Source organism: Salmo salar, chromosome ssa26, assembly GCF_905237065.1.
Source record: "Salmo salar chromosome ssa26, Ssal_v3.1, whole genome shotgun sequence".
NCBI lineage: Eukaryota > Metazoa > Chordata > Actinopteri > Salmoniformes > Salmonidae > Salmo > Salmo salar.
In genome coordinates this window covers 15,683,425-15,706,808 of record NC_059467.1, presented here as the reverse complement: position 1 = coordinate 15,706,808, position 23,384 = coordinate 15,683,425, and the positions used below count along the sequence as shown (strand labels likewise).

The window sequence follows — 23,384 nt, the reverse complement described above, 5'->3', positions numbered from 1 at the left end:
ATGGTGTCGTCTGTGTAGAGGTGGATCAGAGAATCACCAGCAACAAGAACGACATCATTGATATATACAGAGAAAAGAGTCTATTCGATGCTAATGCAGACCGCCACAGGATGTTTTTGTGCTGGTCAAGGGCAGTCAGGTCTGGAGTGAACCAAGGGCTATCTGCTCTTAGTTCTACATTTTTTGAATGGGGCATGCTTATTTAAGATGGTGAGGAAAGCACTTTTGACGAATAACCAGGCATCCTCTACTGACAGGATGAGGTCAATATTCTTCCAGGATACCCGGGCCAGGTTGATTAGAAAGGCCTGCTCACTGAAGTGTTTTAGGGAGCGTTTGAAGGCGGACCCATTACACACGCAGACAATGAGGCAGTGATCGCTGAGATTCTGGTTGAAGACAGAAGAGGTATTTAGAGTGCAGGTTGGTCGGGATGATATCTATGAGGGTGCCCGTGTTCACGGATTTGGCGTTGTACCTGGTAGGTTCCTTGATAATTTGTGTGAGCTTGAAGGCATCTAGCTTAGATTGTAAGACGGCCGGGGTGTTAAGCATGTCCCACTTTAGGTCACCTAACAGTACGAACTCTGAAGATAAATGGGGGGCAATCAATTCGCATATAGAGTCCAGGGCACAACTGGGGGCTGAGGGAGGGTCTATAGCAAGCGGCAACAGTGAGAGACTTATTTCTGGAAAGGTGGATTTGTAGAAGTAGAAGCTCGAATTGTTTGGGCACTGACCTGGATAGCATGGAAGAACTCTGCAGGAGATTGGGACCCCTTTGGCAGTTCTATCTTGGCGGAAAATATTGTAGATCTCAGAATTTTTGGTGGCCTTCCTAAGCCAGGATTGAGACACGGCTAGGTCATCCGGGTTGGTGGAGTGTGCTAAATCAGTGAATAGTGAATAAAACAAACTTAGGGAAGAGGCTTCTTATGTTAACATGCATGAAACCAAGGCTTTTACGGTAACAGAAGTCTACAAATGATAGCGCCTGGGGAATAGGTGTGGTACTGGGGACTACAGGGCCTGGGTTAACCTCTACATCACCAGAGGAACAGACGAGGGGTAAGATAAGGGTATGGGTAAAGGCTATAAGAACTGGTCGTCTAATGCGTTGGGAACAGAGAATAAAAGAAGCAGATTTCTGGGCGTGGAAGAATAGATTCAGGGCATAACGTACAGACATGGGTATGGCAGGATGGGAGTACAGTGAAGGTAAACCTAGGTATTGAGTGACAGAGGTTTCGTCTCTGGTGGGACCAGTTAAGCCAGGTGAGGTCTCTGCATGTGTGGGGGGTGGGACAAAAGAGATATCTAAGGCAAGGTGAGCGGGACTGTGACTATACAGTGAAATAAAACAATAAGGACTAGCCGAGACCGCAGTAGACAAGCCATATTGACAGAGAGAGGCATAAAGCAGTCACAGGTGCTGATCAGGAGAGCTAAAACAACAAGTAAATGGCAATGAACGGGCAGAGCGGGTCAGTTAGGTACATACAAGACCTGAGTTCGAGGCTGGGGCCAACAGATAAACAAAATGAGGTAGTGATATTGAAACCGTCCAGGGGGCATCAGCTGTGTAGCTGAGTGATCATCGGGTCCAAAAGGACAGCAATAGTTGAGTCAGGGAGCCGTTCAGTAGTCAGTACTACGCTAGGCGAGTGGGAGACACGGCGCGTAGAAGCTAGCGAGCCGGGGCAAGAAGATGGGTCTTCGGCGGCATCGCAATGGAAAAGCCCGTTGAGACCACATCGGGCGACCATGTCGGCAGACCAGTCGTGATGGATCGGCAGGGCTCCGCCAATTGGCTAAAGGCAAAAGAGGTATTGTTGCCCTAGAATTAGCTGGTATATGGGCCTAGCTCGTGGCTAGCTCAAAGCTAACTGGTGCTTGCTTCGGGACAGAGGCGTTAGCTAACAGTAGCCACTCGGTAGCAGCTAGCTTGCTGCGATGATCCGGTGTAATGATCCAAAGCGGCAGGAATCCGGTGATGTGGTAGGGAGAAGCAGTCCGATATGCTCTGGCTTGATATCACGCAGAGCAGACTGGCATGTATTGTTCGAGCTAAAGCTGGCGGTGTCTGAGCTAAAAAGGTGAAGACCGCTAGCCGTGGCTAACAAAGACTAGTAGTTAGTTAGCTGGCTAGCTCCTGACGGAGGTTCCAGTTATAAGGAATAAAAACAGCAGATCCGTACCACATTGGGTGAGGTGGGTTGCAGGAAAGTATATTTAGTTCATAGATGGAAAGTGAGATTAAAATGTATACAAGAAAAAAAAAATTTAAACGGCTACTCACACGGGATAAGACAAACACAACACACGACCGACTGTTACGCCATCTTGGAACGAAAAGTTAACTAATAAACTAAAGCGCACTTCTCCCATAGAATAATATTCAATGTCTTGACAGGACGGGTGGGTAGCTCTTTACATGAACAATTAAGGGGTTTAAATCCATTTGAACCCCAGGAAAGAATGAGAGGTGTACAGAGATGGTGTAGCAGAATAATTAACACTACTATTACCACCAACATATCATTTGACATTGATACGCCCAGAGGAAACCAATAGGTAGAACACATATGGTAAGAGAGGCTACATGTGTGAGAAAACATTTTAAAATGAGCATTATCCTCCACCCATCTCCAGCCCCCTCATGTTGGACCTGTGATGGCTGCACTGAAATAATGAAGTAAACACCATCTGACTGAGTCACAGCAGAAATGGAGGCAGGGAAGGGAACAGCGCTGTGTTTCTGTGGAGCAGCTCACTGCATAAGCAGCCTCACGCACTTAACATTCTGAGACGAACAGGGCTGCAGGAGCCTTGGCTGGTGCACTGACACGGTCTTCGAATGCAGAGAGAGATGGCAGCGAGAGACCAAGAGAGAGAGAAACAGAAAGGGCGGTGATTAAAAATGGAATGGAAAACATGGTTGAGGAGATTTACTAGAGGACGAGCCCTGGGGGAGTAAAGGCGTCAGCATGCTTCAATTCGGCTGGTACCTAGACAAACTGTGCTTGCATTCTCCCTTAAAAGACCGTTGCTTGAAAAACAAGAAAAAGCCGGCTAGGATGTTTGATGCAGTATTTCTCAAGTTAATACATTTGCATGAGGACGAGTTGTCTCTCGTTGAATGACTACACACACTTCGTTGAAGACTCCCTACAGACTTCAGCTTGCACGGAGAGAAAAATGTGTGACCGAACAGCCGAAAAAAAACACCTTATCGAAGTCCAAAACGAACAAAAACATCAAAATGTCATCGTAATATATGCAAACTCTTCCCAACTATATCGGCTGGGAAGCATGCGGACGCCTTAAGAGTGACATTATGATGAGAAAGGAACGTGACATGAGGGGAACTGTGACAAGCTTCTCAGAAACCCATAAAATGGCCTCAGTATCGTAGGTTATACTAGCAGCAACGACTCCACTCACCCAAGTATATAGGAACTGAGGTGGCCAATTACCCTAGAGAGACAGCCAAGTAAAAGAATTTAAAAAAATATTCCTCACATTGGAAGATTTCTTTTCTCACTGATGTTAGATCTACTGCCAGAGAGCCTACCTGACCGTTTCAAGGACCATTTTGTTTGTCATTTCCTGTTCCCATGGCAGCAAAGGCAGAGGGATTTCAATGATGGCTGAGTGAATCTGAAGATGGGAGGGAGGGAGGTGGAGGCAGCAGCACATGGCACATCATCCCCATACAGCCACCCTAAATCAATTCTGCATTAAGACTGCCCATAGCCATCCACCCACTCACCAGCTCTCTCTCAGCCAGGCAGCCAGACACAACCGATTAATCTAATCTGCTGCTACACCAGCTGACTTACAGGACGTGGACATAATACCTGTGGTGCAGAAACCAATGACTGTTATGGTTGTTTAAGCACAGTCAACACTCTTCTCCCTCATCAAGGCAGTATGGGCCGGGTGGTAATGTGCTCTGAAGGTAATTTCCATTCCCATAGCTTTGAGAGGCACGCCGTCCCTGGACAGGGGCCTCACTGTAACGGTAGCTGACCACCATGGCTATTGGCTAACTGTGGGTGTCAGGTGTGTGTGGGGCGGAGGAGGCATTTCAGAGGATCTCTGTCCTCTGTGTCACTTCCAATCCTCCCCCATCAGCCAGGAGCCAAACTACCAGCCACCAATCCCCCACCCTCCCCCTCTAACAGACAGTCCCTGTGATTTCTCATTTTCTCCTCATCGGAAACCTGTCTGCCCAGAAGAAGTGGATATGCATGAATTAAGGCTGGGCAGAAATTACTGCCAAGTCCACAGAGGGGATGGGGAACATTTGTGTGGCAGTATGCGTGTACATGCTTGTGTGTGTGGTCCCTACTGAAGGGTCTATTTAGTTCTGCTTCCCAAGTACCACCTGGAAGATGAAGCATTGAAAACATCACAGATTGCAGCTACAGCCAGCCTTAAGAGGACTCAGAACAACACGATGTGCGGAGGTGTTACCAAACGCTCATTCACACACAGAATCACACAGGACTCTAACAGGCAGAGGCTACGCTTAAGGCCGTGGTGGTCACTCTCACTTCACCACTAGAGCACTGATGGTGCTGGGCATGGGGCCTGGTTGTGGGAAAGACGCATTAACTTCCTGTTCTCACAGGCAGGGCTGGCATGCAGCACTGTACAAAACACTACAGCTAGCCCTGACAGGCTGTCATTAAGGAACGCAATAAGCCTTCATAACAAACCTCTCCACTATCATTCTGTGCTCATACCGCCTCGCTCTCTCTCTCTTTTAAGGGCACACATACATTCAGATTAATACACGTTTAAGCTTGAATCGTATGTCAACATGTTGTTCCTTTTTTAGATTAGAGAGAAATCAATGATGACGTCGCAAAAAGGCAGGAGAACAGCATGTCTACTGCCGTAAAAAATGTTTTAAAAATAAGCTTTAGCCTATTTAAAATCTTGGTAATATTGTCTTAAGTGGTAAGAATCAGTGTCAAATGAAAAGCGAAGAGCTCACAGCCGCTAGCAGGCTGACTATTCTGGCTGAAGAGTCATTTTTTTCAGAATCTAAGGCCATGCATATGTTATCAGAAGCACCATTAGCCATTCTTCTAACCTTCCACTGCCAGGAAACACAAACACACACACACACACACACACACAGCATCCCAATGAGCACAGATGAATCTGAGGTTGGAGCATGTTTGCTAAAAAAGTGCTTAAAAGAAGTGCACGCTGCAGAGGCTTTGATCACACAGATTCAAAGAGAGTCTTTCCACCTCCTGCCTTACATTTGAGGTGCTGCATACCTGGCGTTCTCTCACTGAAGGAGAAGTGAACTTTCACAACAGCCTTCTTTCACTCAGAATTTACATGTTGCAGAGACACTGTAGGAAACCTATGACTTGGCAAACCAAGCTCTGCAGAAACAGTGGGGATGGAAAAAAAACACTGGTACCGCATAGCCCCTCCCCCAAACACGCTCAAGTGTGTCAGTGATTTACTCAATGAAGGAAACGAGGAAAACAGTTAGCTCCAACGCCCTTCACTTCCGGTGAACAGCGCTTCCTGAAGAACTCGAGCTATGCATAGGTAGAGTGCCTTGCCAACTGTGTGAGGAAGTATAGCAGCACCTACTGGGGGCATTTGCACGTCTGGTAAAAAAGACATAAATTGGTTATCTATTATGTTTTGAGACGACGTTGAAGGTTAGTTTTTTTTTCGTCCACCTTGAATATTATTCATGTTCTGGTTAAAAAGGCCCTAATGATTTATGCTATACAACGTTTGACATGTTTGAACGAACGGAAATATATTTTTTCCCCTCGTTCATGACGAGAAGTCCGGCTGGCTTACATCATGTGCTAACGAGACGGAGATTTTTGGACATAAATGATGAGCTTTTTTGAACAAAACTACATTCGTTATGGACCTGTGATACCTGGAAGTGACATCTGATGAAGAGAATCAAAGGTAATGGATTATTTACATAGTATTTTCGATTTTAGATCTCCCCAACATGACGTCTAGTCTGTATCGCAACGCGTATTTTTCTGGGCACAGTGCTCAGATTATTGCAAAGTGTGATTTCCCAGTAAGGTTATTTTTAAATCTGGCAAGTTGATTGCGTTCAAAAGATGTAAATCTATAATTCTTTAAATGACAATATAATATTTTACCAATGTTTTCTAATTTTAATTATTTAATTTGTGACGCTGACTTGACTGCCGGTTATTGGAGGGAAACGATTTCCTCAACATCAATGCCATAGTAAAACGCTGTTTTTGGATATAAATATGAACTTGATAGAACTAAAAATGCATGCATTGTCTAACATAATGTCCTAGGAGTGTCATCTGATGGAGATTGTAAAAGGTTAGTGTATCATTTTAGCTGGTTTTATGGTTTTGGTGACCCTGTCTTTGACTTGACAAAACATTACACACAACTCTTGTAAATGTACTGTCCTAACATACTCTAAATTTATGCTTTCGCCGTAAAACCTTTTTGAAATCGTAAAACGTGGTTAGATTAAGGAGATGTTTATCTTTCAAATGGTGTAACATAGTTGTATTTTTGAAAAATTTGAATTTTGACATTTATTTGGATTCAAATTTGCCGCTCTTGAAATGCACCTGCTGTTGATGGAGTGCACCACGGGTGGCACGCTAGCGTCCCACCTAGCCCCAAGAGGTTAAGCAGAGACTAGCTAGACCATCCTGAGCAGAAAAGTTGTTTGTAGTGATGTGACCAAGTATCGATTTGTAAAATAAATAAAACGATCACTAGGTAGCTTTAGTCAGCTGTACCTGTGTCAAAGGTGCATTAACTTTCACCCTATAACTTGTTCTACGACCTTTTAAAAAAAATAGTAAGCCAACATGTTTCAAGAACTTATTTCCATGACTGATCAACTCATTTTCTCATGCTCTCTCGTGTCTATATAGCAGACGTGCACTACTGGTCACCTACTCATTCAAGAGTGTCTCTTTATTTTTACTATTTTCTACATTGTAGAATACTAGAAGACTTCAAAACTATGAAGTAACACATATGGAATCATGTACTAACCAAAAAAGGGTTGAACAAAGCCACCATTTGCTTTGACGACAGCTATGCACACTCTTGGCATTCTCTCAACCAGCTTCATGAGGTATGCATTTCAATTAACAGGTGTGCCTTCTTAAAAAGTTAGTGTTGTGAAAAGGTAAAGGGGTATACAGAGGAGAGCCCTATTGGGTAGTTCATTAGAGTTACCAGCCTCAGAAATTGCAGCCCAAATAAATGCTTCAGAGTTAAAGTAACAGACATCTGAACATCAACTGTTCAGAGGAGACCACATGAATCAGGCCTTCATGGATGAATTGCTGCAAAGAACCCACAACTAAAAGCAAACCAAGAAGAAAGACTTGCTTGGGCCAAGAAACACAAGCAATAGACATTAGACCAGTGGAAATGTGTCCTTTGGTCTGATGGGTCCAAATTTGAGATGCTTGACTCCAACCGCCGTGTCTTTGTGAGACGCAGTGTGGGTGAACGGATGATCTCCGCATGTGTATTTCCCACCATAAAGCATGGAGGTGGTGGTGCTTTACTGGTGACACTGTCTGATTTATTTAGAATTCAGGGCACACTTAACCAGCATGGCTAACATAGAATTCTGCAGCGATATGCCATCCCATCTGGTTTGCGCTTAGCGCGACTATCATTTGTTTTTCAACAGGACAATGACCCAAAACACACCTCCAGGCTGTGTAAGGGCTATTTCACCAAGGAAAGTGATGGAGTGCTGCATCAGATGACCTGGCCTCCACAATCACCCGACCTCAACCAAATTGAGATGGTTAGGGATGAGTTGGACCGCAGAGTGAAGGAAAAGCAGCCAACAAGTGCTCAGCATATGTGGAAACTCATTCAAGACTGTTGGAAAAGCATTCCAGGTGAAGCTGGTTGAGAGAATGCCAAGTGTGGGAAGCTGTCAAGGCAAAGAGTGGCTACTTTGAAGAATCTAAAATATATGTTGTTTAACACTTTTTTAGTTACTACATGATTTCTAATCTCTAATTTAAAATATATTTTGATTTGTTGAACACTTTTTGGGTTACTACATGATTCCATAGTGTTGATGTCTTCACCATTAGTCTACAATGTAGAAAACTAAAAATCTAAAACCTTGAATGAGTAGATGTTCTAAAATCTTTTGACCAGTAGTCTATAGTGAGCAATACATTTGGAACAGCAAATCACAATTTTTTATTTTTTATTAATAATAATAATAATAATAATAATAATATTGCAGAATCTAAATACATATAGACTAATGAGAATCGCAATATCTTATTGTGAGGTCCCTGGCAATTCCCAGCTCTAGTTGTTTGTGTGGTGTGGGTGTATGTGTGGTTCAGGAGGGTGTTTGTTTAGCTAGCATGACTGTGCATGACATGGCCACACCTGGCTGTGCTGGGGCCAGCCAGGAATGCAGATAAGCATGACTGACAGTAGCAAGAAGGGGCACTGCAGACCTCGACCCTGTGAAGTTTCTCAGTGGGTGGCTGGTCAGCCCTCTTACTGCACTTTCAAGTGCTCCAAAAATAACCCTGGTACACACAATTGAATAATTCATTATGTAAAACATTCCTAATAGAACAGCAATAGCCTTAAATAGATTCCAATGTGGACCCTGCAACTGGAATGGTTCTCTGAAAGTGCACCGTAAGTTCCACATGAAATTGAAAACCGGCAACTACAGACTATAGGATCAGCCAAGATTTTCAAAATCTCCTGTGCTATGTTCAAAACAAGACATCATTCCGAGAAATTAGCATGGCATTTCAAACCTAAGGCATAGTACAGGCATGTAAGGCTTTCTATATGGAAAATAACATCTGTGCCATAATTGTGGGTGAAAAATGGCGTTAGAAGCATACATAATTAGCAAGTAATAAATTGTTCTGTCCTACTTACATACATACTCCAGCAAGATAAGGCTGGCATGTTTCTATAAAAAGCAACACTACCGAGTGGAGTTTGACACACGCAGGACAAATAATGAAAGTAGGCCTACATTTGGCAGTAGGATGATTAACATTCTCAACATCAAAACAAGAGCATGGGGACTATCGTGATAACCTAAACAGTAGTGATGGGGTGGGTCAAGTTACTTATCTGAATATTATGTTGATAGTTTGATTCCAAGTACTGATTTTTGCTAGGTAGCATTAGCTAACGCTAGTGGGCTGTTTAACAAGGCTGTAGTAGTGACAGGCATCAGCTCCACTCTAGGTTGCCTTTAGAATGAGAAAATTAACTACCAAAGGACACATTTTATTACTTCTCCCATTGACTTACCAAACCCCAATTTGGTTTGTCGAGTCGATGTTGGCCTCAGAGTATGAAAACTCAGTGCTGAAGGTGTTTTTCCCCAAGCGGACCATTCCAGTTAACTGCAGGAGGTACAGTGCATTCAGAAAGTATTCAGACTGCTTCCCTTCCTGCATTTTGTTACATTACAGCCGTATGCTAAAATTGATTAAATACATGTTTTTCCTCATTCATTTACACACACACACACACACACAAAGAAAAAACATGTTTAGAATTTACATTTACATTTACGTAATTTAGCAGACACTCATCCAGAGCGACTTACAAATTGGTGCATTCACCTTATGATATCCAGTGGAACAACCACTTTACAATAGTACATCTATATCTTTTTTTGGGGGGGGGGTTGGAAGGATTAAGGAATACCTGGGATAGGATAAAGTAAAGAGGTGGGGTTTCAGGTGTCTACGGAAGGTGGTGATTGACTCCGCTGTCCTGGCGTCGTGAGGGAGCTTGTTCCACCATTGGGGTGCCAGAGCAGCGAACAGTTTTGACTGGGCTGAGCGGGAACTGTGCTTCCGCAGAGGTAGGGAGGCGAGCAGGCCAGAGGTGGATGAACGCAGTGCCCTTCTTTGGGTGTAGGGACTGATCAGAGCCTGAAGGTACGGAGGTGCCGTTCCCCTCACAGCTCCGTAGGCAAGCACCATGGTCTTGTAGCAGATGCGAGCTTCAACTGGAAGCCAGTGGAGTGTGCGGAGGAGCGGGGTGACGTGAGAGAACTTGGGAAGGTTGAACACCAGACGGGCTGCGGCGTTCTGGATGAGTTGTAGGGGTTTAATGGCACAGTCAGGGAGCCCCGCCAAGAGGGAGTTGCAGTAATCCAGACGGGAGATGACAAGTGCCTGGATTAGGACCTGCGCCGCTTCCTGTGTAAGGCAAGGTCGTACTCTGCGAAGGGTCGTACTCTGCGAATGTTGTATAGCATGAACCTACAGGATCGGGTCACCGCCTTGATGTTAGCGGAGAACGACAGGGTGTTGTCCAGGGTCACGCCGAGGCTCTTATCACTCTGGGAGGAGGACACAATGGAGTTGTCCACCGTGATGGCGAGATCATGGAAAGGGCAGTCCTTCCCCGGGAGGAAGAGCAGCTCCGTCTTACATAAGTATTCAGACCCTTTGCTATGAGACTCAATTGAGCTCAGGTGCATCCTGTTTCCATTGATCATCCTTTAGATGTTTCTATAACTTGGAGTCCACCTGTGGTAAATTCAATTGATTGGACATCATTTGAAAAGGCACACACTATATAAGGACCCACAGTTGACAGTGCATGTCAGAGCAAAACCAAAGCCATGAGGTCGAAGGAATTGTCCGTAGAGCTCCGAGACAGGATTGTGTCGAGACACAGATCTGGGGAAGGCTACCAAAACATTTCTGAAGCATTGAAGGTCCACAAGAACACAGTGGCCTCCATCATTCTTAAATGGAAGAAGTTTGGAACCACCAAGACTCTTCCTAGAGCTGGCTGCCCGGCCAAACTGAGCAATTGGGGGAGAAGGGCCTTGGTCCATTGATTATGGACATCGTTTGACATGTTTCTATGAACTGTAATGGAACTTTTTTTACTTTTCGTCTAGCCTATGCGCCCGCGCATTGTGCATTTCGATTAGTGAAATAAACTGAAGTAAACATGCGAACAAAATGGAGGTATTTGGACATAAATATTGCTTTTATCGAACAAAACAAACATTTCTTGTGGAACTGGGAGTCTTACGAGCGCATTCCGCCGAAGATCAGCAAAGGTAAGTGAAGATTTATAACGCTGTTTCTGACTTTTGTTGACTCCACAACTTGGCGGGTAACTGTATAGCTTGCTTTGATGGCTGAGCGCTGTACTCAGAATATTGAACAATGTGCTTTCGCCATAAAGCTGTTTTGAAATCTGACAAAGCGGTTGCATTAAACTTCTCCTTATCTTTAATCCTATGTAAAATACTTGTATCTTTAATCAAAGTTTATGTGTATTTCTGTAAATTGAGGTACTCATTCACCGGAGGTTTTGTAGGCAAAACACTTCTGAACATTATGCGCCAATGTAATTTTTTTTTTTTTAATATATAAATATGTACTTTATCGAACAAAACATATGTATTGTGTAACACTGAGTCCTGGGAGTGTCATCTGAAGAAGATCGTCAAAGGTTAGTGATTCATTTTAGCTGTATTTCTGTTTTTTGTGACGCCTCTCCTTGCTTGGAAAATGGCTGTGTGGTTTCTCTTGTCTAGGCGCTGTCCTAACATAATCTAATGGTATCCTTTCGCCGTAAAGCCTTTTTGAAATTGGACACTGTGGTTGGATTAACGAGAAGTTTCTTTAAAAACGGTGTATAATACTTGTATTAGAGGTCGACCGATTATGATTTTTTTTTTATTATATATATTATTTTAAATCTACGCCGATACCGATTATTGGAGGACCAAAAAAAGCCGATGCCGATTATTAAAATAATTTTTTGAAAAGCCCATTTTTGGGGGTTTGTAATAATGACAATTGTAACAATACTAAATGAACACTTATTTTAACTTAATATAATACATAAATACTATCAATTTAGCCTCAAATAAATAATGAAACATGTTCAATTTGGTTTAAATAATGCAAAAACAAAGTGTTGGAGAAGAAAGTAAAAGTGCAATATGTGCCATGTAAAAAAGCTAACGTTTAAGTTCCTTGCTCAGAACATGAGAACATATGAAAGCTGATGGTTCCTTTTAACATGAGTCTTCAATATTCCCAGGTAAGAAGTTTTAGGTTGTAGTTATAGGAATTATTGGACTCTCTCTATACGATTTGTATTTCATATACCTTTGACTATTGGATGTTGTTATAGGCACTTTAGTATTGCCAGTGTAACAGTATAGCTTCCGTCCCTCTCCTCGCTCCTACCTGGGCTCAAACCAGGAACACATCGACAACAGCCACCCTCGAAGCAGCGTTACCCATGCAGAGCAAGGGGAACAACTACTCCAAGTCTCAGAGCGAGTGACGTTTGCAACGCTATTAGCGCGCACCCGGCTAACTAGGTAGCCATTTCACATCGGTTACACCAGCCTAATCTTGGGAGTTGATAGGCTTGAAGTCATAAACAGCGCAATGCTTGAAGAATTGCAAAGGGCTGCTGGCAAAAGGCACGAAAGTGCTGTTTGAATGAATGCTTACGAGCCTGCTGGTGCCTACCACCGCTCAGTCAGACTGCTCTATCAAATATCAAATCATAGACTTATTTATAATAAACACACAGAAATACGAGCCTTAGGTCATTAATATGGTCGAATCCGGAAACTATCATCTCGAAAACAAAACGCTTATTTTTTCAGTGAAATACGGAACCGTTCCGTATTTTATCTAACGGGTGGCATCCATAAGTCTAAATATTCCTGGTACATTGCACAACCTTCAATGTTATGTCAGAATTACGTAAAATTCTGGCAAATTAGTTCGCAACGAGCCAGGCGGCCCAAACTGTTGCATATACCCTGACTCTGCGTGCAATGAACGCAAGAGAAGTGACAATTTCACCTGGTTAATATTGCCTGCTAACCTGGATTTCTTTTAGCTAAATATGCAGATTTAAAAAATATATACTTCTGTGTATTGATTTTAAGAAAGGCATTGATGTTTATGGTTAGGTACAGTCGTGCAACGATTGTGCTTTTTTCGCAAATGCGCTTTTGTTAAATCATCCCCCGTTTGGCGAAGTCGGCTGTCTTTGTTAGGAAGAAATAGTCTTCACAGTTCGCAACGAGCCAGGCGGCCCAAACTGCTGCATATACCCTGACTCTGTTTGCAAGAGAAGTGACACATTTTCCCTAGTTAAAAGAAAATCATGTTAGCAGGCAATATTAACCTGTTATGGCTTGGGGGCAGTATTTTCACAGCTGGATAAAAAACGTACCCGATTTAATCTGGTTACTACTCCTGCCCAGTAACTAGAATATGCATATAATTATTGGCTTTGGATAGAAAACACTCCAAAGTTTCTAAAACTTTTTGAATGGTGTCTGTGAGTATAACAGAACTCAAATGGCAGGTCAAAACCTGAGAGATTCCTTTACAGGAAGTGGCCTGTCTGACCATTTCTTGAACTTCTTTGCCATCTCTATCTTTTACAACGGATCTCTGCTCTAACGTGACACTTCCGACGTCTTCCATGGGCGCTCAGAGCCCGGGAAAAACCTGAACGTCGTCATCCCAGCCCCAGGCTGAAACACATTTTCGCCTTTCTCAAGTGGCTGATTAAGGGACTGTGGGCTTAGGCGCGTGCCCTGGCCGCCCCCGTCTTTGTGATTTTTCCTCTGTTTGCCGAAAAGGAGATTCCCGGTCGGAATATTATCGCTTTTTACGAGATAAATTACATAAAAATTGATTTTAAACAGCGGTTGACATGCTTTGAAGTACGGTAATGGAATATTTAGAATTTTTTGTCACGAATTGCGCCATGCGCGCGACCCTGATTTACCATTTCGGATAGTGTCTGGGACGCACGAACAAAACGCCGCTATTCGGATATAACGATGGAATATTTTGGACCAAACCAACATTTGTTATTGAAGTAGCAGTCATGGGAGTGCATTCTGACGAAGACAACAAAAGGTAATCGAACTTTTATAATAGTAAATCTGATATTGGTGAAGGCTAAACTTGCCGGGTGTCTAAATAGCTAGCCCGTGATGGCTGGGCTATGTACTTAGCACATTTTGCAATATTCTTTCACCAAAAAGCTATTTTAAAATCGGACATATCGAGTGCATAGAGGAGTTCTGTATCTATAATTCTTAAAATAATTGTTATGCTTTTTGTGAACGTTTATCGTGAGTAATTTAGTAAATTGTTAGCGAATTCCCCGGAAGTTTGCGGGGGGTATGCTAGTTCTGAACGTCAATGTAAAAAGCTGGTTTTTGATATAAATATGAACTTGATTGAACAAAACATGCATGTATTGTATAACATAATGTCCTAGGTGTGTCATCTGATGAAGATCATCAAAGGTTAGTGCTGCATTTAGCTGTCTTCTGGGTTTTTGTGACATATGCTAGCTTGAAAAATGGGTGTCTGATTATTTCTGGCTTGGTACTCTGCTGACTTAATCTAATGTTTTGCTTTCGCTGTAAAGCCTTTTTGAAATCGGACCGTGTGGTTAGATAAAGGAGAGTCTTGTCTTTAAAATGCTGTGAAATAGTCATATGTTTGAAAAATTGAAGTTGTATTTTTGAGGAATTTGTCATTCGCGCCACGCCTATCATTGGATATTGGAGCAGGTGTTCCGCTAGCGGAACGTCTAGATGTAAGAGGTTAACTAAATATGCAGGTTTAAAAATATATACTTGTATTGATTTTAAGAAAGGCATTGATGTTTATGGTTATGTACAAGTGGGAGCAATGAGTCCTTTTTCGCGAATGTACACCGCATCGATTATATGCAACGCAGGACAGGCTAGATAAACTAGCAATATCATCAACCATGTGTAGTTAACTAGTGATTATGATTGATTGATTGTTTTTTATAAGATAAGTTTAATGCTAGCTAGCAACTTACCTTGGCTTCTTATGCATTCGCGTAACCTCGTGGAGTGCAATGTAAAGCAGGTGGTTAGAGCGTTGGACTAGTTAACCTTAAGGTTGCAAGATCAAATCCCCGAGCTGACAAGGTAAAAATCTGTCGTTCTGCCCCTGAACAAGGCAGTTAACCTACCGTTCCTAGGCCGTCATTGAAAGTAAGAATGTGTTCTTAACTGACTTGCCTAATTAAAAAATATTCCTTAAAAAATAATATATAAAAATTCGGCAAATCGGTGGCCAAAAATACCGATTACCGATTGTTATGAAAACTTGAAATCGGCCCTAATTAAAAATCGGCCATTCCGATTAATCGGTCGACCTCTAACTTGTATGTTTGAGGAATTTTAATTATGAGATCTCTGTTTTGAATTTGGAGCCCTGTTATTTCACTGGCTGTTGGCGAGGGGTTCCGCTAGCGGAACGTCTTTCCGCAACAGGTTAAGGTGAAGCATTGTGGTGGCAGCTTTATGCAGTGGGGAACTTTTTCAGCTGCCGGGTACTAGGAGACTAGTCAGGATTGAGACAAAGATGAACGGAGCAAAGTACATAGAGATCCTTGATGAAGTACTGAGCGCTCTGGAGCAGGTTCTCAGGATGAAGCAAAGGTTCCACTTCCAACAGGACAACGACCCTAAACATACAGCCAAGACAACGCAGGAGTGGATTCGAGACAGGTCTCTGAATGTCCTTGAGTGGCCAAGACTTGAACATGATCGAACATCACTGGAGAGACCTGAAAATAGCTGTGCAGCAACGCTCCCCATCTAACCTGACAGAGCTTTAGAGGATCTGCAGAGAAGAATGTGATTAACTCCCTAAGTACAGGTGTGCAAAGCTTGTAACGTCATACCCAAGGAGACTCCAGGCTGTAATCGCTGCCAAAAAAGGTGGTTCAACACAGTACTGAGTAAAGGGTCTGAGATATCTGTTTTTAATATTAATACATATGCAGAATTTGCTACAAACCTATTTTCTTTGTCATTATGGGGTATTAACGAGGAAAAGTTTATTTTTTTTTTTTATCAATTTCAGAATAAGGCTGTAATGTAACAAAATGTGGAAAAGATCAAGGGGTCTGAAAACTTTCCGAATGCACGGTATGAGACACTTTAGGAAAAGCAGGTGTCAACCAGCACCTCAGCCAGCAGGGGTTGACTATCTATAGACTCAAACACCACAAACTGGTTTGAAGGGCAGTTGGCTTGGCTTCAAGAGGAAACAGTATTTGGGTGCAAAACAAACTGAAGCATGCTTTAACCTTAGAAGGAACTATGCAAGGCAATCTCAACAGTTAGGTGAAGGTGCCCACAGGGTAAGTACGACAAACATAAACCTGTCCAAATGAACAGCATGTAGAAAAACATCCCACCACCCCACCAGACAGAGCCTCTAAATCAGTGTCACACTTCACAAAGGAGCTTCAAGCAATCCTGGAAAGCTAGCTATACCAACCTAGTCATGACACAGTGGCCTCATTTGTCTGAAACACAGTTGTCTATCAAACCCTAATGAGTAACAGAAAGTTCCTGTGTGCAGGCTTAGTTTAACATCCAAGATCACAGTATGACACCCATTAGAACTGGCAACGGGAAGGACTGAATGCAATGCATAATAACAACCAGAGTATAGGCTAGTGGAAACAAGCCAGAGAATATGGTGGAAACAATGTGATGAAAGAATCATAACAAATGTGTGGTTAAAATACATTGGCAATGTGCAAAGCACAAAAGCAAACAAAAACTTCAGCTGCTAATTGTTGGAAAGAGATTGACCAACAAACAAACTCCACAAATCAAAGCGTGGTTGTATAGATATATATATATTTTTTTTTTAAAGAATAGCTGAGTGGTGAAAATGTCCTTGGTGGTCAAAGGAGGGTGCTTAGGGCCTTTGTTTGATGTATATGGCACCACGGCTGGTGAAAACAAAGCGTCATGGCCCCGTGGTGGACGTCCTCTTTGGTTAGGTCTGCTTTTCTGTCACGCACTGCCCCACGTCCCCCTCCCCCTTCCTGTCGCTGCATTTCAATGTAAATGGGACGATTGAATGGCTGCAGCTGCCCCGTCAAAAGGACAGCAGAGCTGAAGGCCCCAGCTGAAGGTCCCAGTGATTGAGATTCAGCCAGGCCACGCTCCCCCACCCACCCCATCACAGGGGATATACGAGCCCACAACAACCCACAGGCAATTCAACTGGCTACTGCTCCAATTCTCCAGCACAACTCTAGCCAGTAGCCTAAACTCATTTCTAAAATGGCAGTCCTCCACCCAAGCATGTTTTTTGTATGTGATCGAGAGGCATTTCAAAACGCTGGATAAAACTCTGCTCACTTAGAATTTGAGCAACAGAGAGAGAGAGGAGAAAAAAAAGAAAGAATAAAACATTTAAGAGTGAGGAGGAGTGATTGAAGCAAGGCAAGCAATTCCATGTGAGCTGAGCTTGGCCTCTTTCTGCCCAGACAGCAATAGAGGACACGTCAGAGCTCTCCTCTTTCAGGGGCTCACAGGCAGTGAATGAAGAACTGGCCGGCCAGGCCAGCTACAAAAGGACATTCTCAGTGCCACGTATGGATAAAACATCACAAAGTGCTCAGCACATCCAATCAAAACACCAACTGTTGTCTTCAGCTTTATACGACCACCCCCCGTGATCCTTCCCAGCTCACATCTGCCCATGTTAGCAATGCTGTAGCCCTCCCCCACACTCGAAACAGTAACTGCTCTCTCATACGCAAACAACTTCTTGAACATAAAGTGCTGCACTTTTTGGGAGGAAATATACAACAGTATCCATCTGTAAACAAGGAAGCAAAAGCCCATCATTAAAGCGTTTGCGTCATGACAATGTTTGGAAAACAACGTACTGGTCTCTGAAAAATAACACTGCGTGCCTCTCACCTAAAAGCAATAACAAAATGCTCTACTTCAAGTGTGCCCTTAACAAAAGATCAAAAACAAAACGGTTAAAAGTTATGTTTTAAAAATGCAGCAAACCAGAGGATGGGAGACCCGTTCCCTTTAATCTAAGAGTCAAGGAAGAAATATTATCAGAAGTGCTGCAGTGGAAGACGTGAGCAAAACCTGTGACCAGTAGAGGAGGCATCAGACACAGGACTACCCAAACCCCAAATGAGGCTTCCCTGTCCGTGGGGCAGAGCAGGGAGAATGGGACACAGCCATGTTGTTATTTGTGTGTGTGTGTGTGTGTGGACGGGAACCAATTTCAAAGAGGTTTAAATGGCATTTGACGGTCCAGAGAGATTGCGCTAGCTGGGAGAAAGCTATAAAAGATTTTTTCTTGGCGGTGTCAAAGGGAACAAAAGAGAAGCAGGAGTAGACATCCTTGTTTGCCAACAGACCAACACTCAGCACTGGGGGAGAGTTTGGTAGGAAGAAGCCAGACCGTGTGAGGACTTTGAGCTGTATTCTCCCTGTGCCTATACACAATGGGTTCTTCTTTCCCATTTCAACTAGAATAAGTAGGTTACGTCAACAACACGCACCCTACAGCTGCTTATGTCAGGCACTGTCAGTACGGTGGACCCACATAATGTTGCATGGTAAGCATTTCACTGTTGTACTCGGCACACCCGACAAATAAAATTTGATTTGATCAACAAAATGTAAAAGCTCCATTCTGTGTGCACAGAAGCTTTTGAAGCACTGCTGGCCAATGTGGAACACTGGCTATACCTAAATAGTGTCCACAGTATTGGTGGGGCCAGCTAAATGACTGGGTTTCTCATCATAACAAAACCTTCCTTCCCACATTCAAACATGTGGCCTGGAACCAGAGTAAACAAAAATAAAAAAAACATTGTGATTCAAGATCCAAAAGCTTGTCAGAGCTATGACTCAAGCCAATGGAAACAATTGCCTGTGTATAAACATTGTTCATCTTTAGGTGAGCAGTTTCTCAGCCCTGTATGTCACAACAAGCGTGGCGGCAATGCAGCTACTGCACACTGACCTCAGGGCAAAAGCGTAGAGAGAGGATGTGGTGGGACGAACCACAGACAGTCGCAGTTCTGATGTTTTGCTGTGTCTTTCCTGCACTGCAGGTTTAGATAGTCGCACACAGCAGCGACGTAAACACAGTAGAGGGCTGCAAGACGGAGGAAGTACAGACTTGCAGAAGCCACGCCACTCTCCTCTACACAAGATATAACATACCAAACTGAGCAAGGCCGTCCAATCAGACTGCCAGAGAGGCATTGTGAGGGACGCTCATTGTTCCCCACCGCGATTTATATTTGTACCCGTTATTAGCCTACCTGACAGTGCTGAAGGTGTCACGTTACACACTGTAGGCAGGAGAGGGCACAGTGGGACCATGTCAAATAGTGGCTCTGCCATGACCACAAATAGGCTAAAGCTCAGAAGACTTGGGCTAGGACACAACAGGAACCACGGTATGTGAACCTGAGTAAAAGAGGTTCACTTAGGCAGCTGAAGACGGGTCACACAGGATGGCTGCCTTGAACAGGAAATCGTTCTGAGACATCCCAGCTCTCAACACAGCTCCTGACCTCACTGACCTAGGCAGGACACAATTTCCTGTCTCAGGCTTACACACAACACGACACTCTGGTGAAAATCTAGGCTATAAAGTTCTCCAAAACCTCATCCTAAAGCTGAAACTAACATGGGGAGTGTACAAGCGTATACATCAAGTAACTTCTGTTGTACAAGGGTACTAGGGCTACATATTGCAGAAAGTTCATTTAATACATCCAACACAGAGCCAAGATGTATTTACATCAAAAATGAAGGGGGACGAAGTTGCAAAATAACTACAGAAACTAAGATACATGAAATTGGCACTTCCAACATCTTGACAAAGGTGGTGGGGGATTATATGCATTGCTGCGTCTGCAATGAATTTCAATGTGAACGCCCAACAAGCCGAAGAGCTCAGAGTATCTCTGTAAGGAAATACAGCCAGCAGCTCCACTGCAGTGTTTTCAACAGAACTGATACTGCACCAAAACGTTATCAACCACAGTCTACTCCAAGTAGAGTGGTCGTTTGTTAGGAACCTTGCCCTTCTTTTCATGCTCTCCCACAACCAGAAGTCAAAGCCTTACTGTTGTGACTTCTTGTTGACTTGAAATATTCATACCCTTCCACAGCCACTCAAATGATAGAGCCTGTCAAGCAATGGTTTTGGCACTAATATGAAAACACTGCACACCTGTGTTACTTTAATGACAACCATAATGATGTGCTTGTTAGGACAGAGTAAATGACACATTTCACAGTAACTGTGTTAATACATTACAGTAAAATATTCGAATCAAAGTACCAATCCTGGATCCATGGACCATGAGTCGACCAGGAAAACACGTTGCCAAATCGAGAAGTCAAGCAACTTTGGAGAGCACTAACGTTCATTTATTATGAGGCACGTCTTAGTTGATCTCACCACTGCATTACACATCAACATAACCAATTATTTCATCCCATCTCAGTGTCTTTTTCCAAAAAGAAATAAACAGATGAGTTGTATGAAATAACGTCACTGGCAGTGATGCAATATCCCCTTGAAGATGGTGTTATTCTTTTTTCTTCTTTTTTTACAAAATACATCAATCGTCGAAGAGAAGTGTAGGCTATTACATGGATGGCACTGAAGCCATTCAAATACATGTGAGTATATCCCAACTACCTATGCAACTACATATCTAGCTATAACATTAACAGCCTATGTAGGTCAACAAACGACTCGCAGGCTAGTTAGGTAGTATGCCACACTTCTCGCCTAAATTAAGTCCTTACCTGTCATCTTACTAGTTAAACGCGTACGCAGTTAGAATGCTGGGTGGGGGGGGGGGGTCATCTAGCTTCATAACACATTTCTTCGACTCGAGCATTAAACCATGTTATCTAGTTAGCTTAACAGCTAAGGCTAACGGTATAACTAGCTAGCATATCGAGTAACGTTATTCGCAGCTAGCTAGCCAACTAATGTTATTGTGTCTTACCTTCAACAGAATCCGAGTTACGTCGACAAGCTTATCCCCGATATTCCTGTCCGATGCTTGTTTTTCCCATTTGAGGCCCTCTGGTTCAGCAATCTGCCGTCCGTAGACATCCGAGAAATGCTGCAAACATCTCAGTTGAAAATCAGACTATTGGAAGCTAACGTTAGCAAGCCAGGCTAGCTAGTATTTCTAGGCTAGTGCTAACTAGCTTGCTAATTCCTGAACACCAACAACCGACAGAGAAAGCTTCAAATCTCCTCGAAAACGTCCTTGTACACTTTTTATTTTGTCACCGTGGTCTGAATTGAAGATTTGTATGCTCAGTAATCAAAACTGGAGCATTGAAAGGTAAACTTAAAGTAGCTAAAAACGATATTTTGTTTCGGCTTAATCTTCTTTAACGACCCCTTGCAAACTGTTTCCAGACGGGCTTTGGCTTTGATATGCGTCTGAAGGAAAGAGAAAGAGGCCAAATGAAACAGTGATTGTGATTGGCTCTTGAATGTGGGCGGGTACTATTTGTGCACCGATGAAACCGGCGCCATTATGGATCAAATCAAAGTACTAAATCTACATTGATACAATAATATGAAGGCGCGAACATGGTTGACCGAGTACTTCAGTTTCCATGGTTGGGGACCCATCTCCATTATACAGTTGGGAGAGCAAGCAAAGGAAATGGAGTACGAAGGTTGGGTGCACTTGACTTACCTCGCCCATCGTGATGGAGTGAGACACCTCATATCGTATTATTATCATTCACCTGAACAAACATATTATTGCATACTTGAATCTTATCGTAGTCCTACTCATGATGTCAGTTATAACCAAAGCACCTTTACAGGTAACTAGCACCCTAGTCTGACCCAAATGTCCAGATCACAGGTAGGACAGGTCTGAATAGCCTATTTCACTTCCAAAACACTCTTTCTCAGTGCGATCATCAATACATGATTTCTTACCGTTGACAACTACAGTCTCAATATCGTAATGTTGTTGATGATGATGATCTCTGCACACTTTGAAAGTGAGACGGGTTTGGGTTGTTTGGTAATGCATATCGATTGCACCCATTGAAGAGCGTCCTCTGCTGGGCGACAACATGACATGCACGGAGATGTAAGAAGCGCTATCATTGGTTAAGATAAAAAAATATATATTGAATCTATTTCCTCATTGGCTTATTTAAATGTTCGTCACGGTGATAGGATGGGCCTTTATTTTCTTTCAAAACATGATTTGTTTTTAGGTCCTCTACCATATTAAATGGACATACACGTTGTACTGCATGCTTTTAGGATAACTTTTTTTTATGTGACATGCTTCGTAAACAACAGGTGTGGACTAACAGTGAAATGCTTACTTACGGGCCCTTCCCAACAATGCAGAGAGAAAGAAAATATAAAAATAATTGTAAATAGTAAAGTAAAACACATAATAATATTAGATACACAATAAGTAACAATAACTTGGCTATATAGAAGAGGTACCAGTACCGAGTCCATGTGCAGGGGTACAAGGTAATTGAGGTAGATATGTACATATAACTAGAAATAAAGTGACAGATAATAGACAATAGCAGCAGTGTATGTGATCAAAAAAGTTTATGCAAAATAGGTAAATGCAAATATTTGGTTAACTATTTAACTAATCTGTACCTCTATATGGTTAACTATTTAACTAATCGTTACCGTTTGCCATGCGGTAGCAGGAGAGAACAGCCTATGACTTGGGTGGCTGCAGTCTTTGACAATTTTCATGCTTTCCTCTGACACCACCTAGTGTAGAGGTCCTTGTAGACTATACCAAAAATGATATACTCTGTGGTACAAGACTGAAGTAGAGCAGTTTGGGTGCTTCCTTGGTGTCCACATCACTAAGGATCTATCATGGTCCAAACACACCAACACAATTGTGAAGTGGTCACGACAACACCTCTTCCCTCAGGAGGCTGAAAATAATTTGCAATGGGCCTTTCAGATCCTCAAAAAGTTCCATAGCTGCACCTTGACTGGCTGCATCACTGCTTGGAATGGCAACTGCTTGGAATCTGACTGCAAGGTGTTACAGAGGGTAGTGCGTGTGGCCCAGTACAACACTGGAGTCAAGCTCCCTGACATCAAGGACGCAGCTATGGAACTTTTTGAGGATCTGAAAGGCCCATTGCAAATTATTTTCAGCCTCCTGAGGGAAGAGGTGTTGTCGTGACCACTTCACAATTGTGTTGGTGTGTTTGGACCATGATATATCCTTAGTGATGTGGACACCAAGGAAGCACCCAAACTGCTCTACTTCAGTCTTGTACCACAGAGTATATCATTTTTGGTATAGTCTACCAGGCAATTTAAAAAATTTTTAACCTTTATTTAAAGGTCAGATTTTGTCTGGTATTTCTTAGGCAGGGCAGCTTTTACAATCACAATGTCATACACAAACCTTTAGGAACAAGAAAACAACAACAAAACTCT

General features: G+C 42.9%; 1 protein-coding gene across 3 annotated transcripts in view; it reads right to left on the bottom strand.

Moving 5' to 3' along the window:
- The window catches only part of LOC106587256 (ankyrin repeat domain-containing protein 11), a 146,855-nt gene extending 125,483 nt beyond the window's left edge, over positions 1–21,372 (bottom strand). For all 3 annotated transcript variants that reach the window (XM_014175490.2, XM_014175493.2, XM_014175492.2), the window contains exon 1: positions 20,917–21,372. The gene's annotated coding sequence lies outside the window, so the exon portion shown is untranslated. The remainder of the gene's footprint in view (positions 1–20,916) is intronic.
- Positions 21,373–23,384: the final 2,012 nt, after the last annotated feature.